The following is a 2,070-nucleotide window of genomic DNA, read 5'->3' on the forward strand; positions in this document are numbered from 1 at the left end:
GCAGTGACCACCAGGGTGAAGATGCTAAAAGTAGGAGCTGCCCTCTGGTGGTCAGTGTGCTTCCACAGTGGGATTGCTGCTGGGCTGACTGGGATGAGCAGCTTCTCCCACAATGGTAGCAGCCGCTAACAGGCCCAGGGTGAGGCTGAGTCTCTGCACCTGTCAAATACCTGAGACAATCCAAACTCTGGCCTGACCCCACCAGCTGATGCAGGCCCTCTAAGGTATGTTCTTGAAAGAGCGTGGAGAGCTGGCATAGGTGGATGGCATGAGGGGACATGACTGTGGACCCCCCGGGGAGGCTGTCCTGATGGCTGAGGATCCTGGAGCACAGCTGCCCTGAACATCCCTGGTGGTGTCACTGACCTGGCATCACACATCACAACATTCAGTGAGCAGCTTTGGGGTGCAAAGCTCTCTACCAGGTTCCTCCAGGACACAGAACACACATTTACCCAAGACATTACCCTGAAATACCAGCTCAGATGAATTTCCTTATTCAGCAGCCACTCAGAGGACTGATCCACAGCCACTTGGCTGATCAGGATGAGCAGCGCCCCCACAGCAGGCCAATCTCCACAGGCCACACCCCCACCAGTGCAAGAATCTGTGCACCAGGCCTCTAATCTATCTATCTAGCTATCTATCTATCTATCTATCTATCTATCTATCTATCTATATATAAAGGCAGCTACAGTAACGGCCATAACGACCTAACAACCAGTTTCTATGATGCCCACTGTGGCCAGTGAACCGGCCTGATCAGGGGGTGGAGCTGGTGGCCAACCTCCCTCCATCTCCTCCTCCCGACAGGCCCATCCCCCATCTGCTCTGGTTGGGGCCGGGTCGGCCGGACCCCACCTGTGCACAAATTTGTTCAATGGGCCTCTAGTATTTAATAAAAAGTCCTGAAGTGGGTGATGTCAGAGATGGACACAGCGTTTTAATTGTGTACTAAGGACCCAAGTTCTCTCTACTCTCCTATTCTTTTAAAGAAATGGGCTTTTATACCCAAGCTTGCTGCTCCTCCTGGATGGGTTCACATTGATACTCAAAGCAGAGATTCCTTAGCAAGAAAGGAGAAAGTGAGAAGCCAATAGCATATGCCTCAATTTTAATGCCATATTTTAAGAAAATATAAGCCATTCTTGTTTACCATATACAAAAGGAAAATGTAAACAATGAAGGCTCCCTTACAAACTTTCAGTCTAAACCACAACTTACATGCTATTTCCTGTTTGTTTTTCCTGCTACCATTGTTTTCAAGAAATTTGTTGGCTGAACTTATACATTTATCTTCTACATAACTTGAGAATTAGCTTTTTTCATTCTATTTTTTAATACTTCTGTGGGCATTTTGATTGGAATGGAGTTGCATTTACTAATTAATTTTGATATAACTGAAAATTGCACATAGATTTGGAAATATTATATAAAAGTATATCCTCTGTACATTGAGGAATCTTTTTGGAAGCAAGATTCTTGAAGGGGCTGGCATTGAACAAGGCGGCTGACATTGAACATGGTGGCTGACAAGGATCAAATGGTTTTAACATTTAGAATCAGTGGAAATACAAAGAAGAATGAAATTGTAATACATATTCATCAGCAAAAGTATAAAGACAGAACCAGGAGATGACCTGGCATTACATTTCCCACTATTCATAGTGACTCCCTAATTGGAAGTCTCCAACATAAAATAAGGAAAATGAGACTTGGCACTAAAGGAACATTATTATGCTACCAAGCACTGATGCGCTGCAATAAACTCTGTATTCAGACATCACAGAGAACCTCCTGATAATAAAAGAGAGATCTTGAATCATCCATAAGAGACATATTCTCCTTTGCATAATAGATCAACATTCTTCTAAAGTGAGTCACAGAGTAACTCAACTGTCTTCCACAGCTGAGATTTATTGTGAGTATTAAATTAGCTATTGTATGAAGAGCTTGCTTGATACAGTGCCAGACATATATTGTGGATTTAGTAAATGGTGGCTATCACTATAAATAGATAAATATAATGGTAGGTAGTATTAACTCCACTTTGCAGAAATTGAGTCTCAG

The sequence above is a fragment of the Myotis davidii genome, unplaced genomic scaffold (assembly GCF_000327345.1).
Source record: "Myotis davidii unplaced genomic scaffold, ASM32734v1 scaffold2326, whole genome shotgun sequence".
Taxonomy (NCBI): Eukaryota; Metazoa; Chordata; class Mammalia; order Chiroptera; family Vespertilionidae; genus Myotis; species Myotis davidii.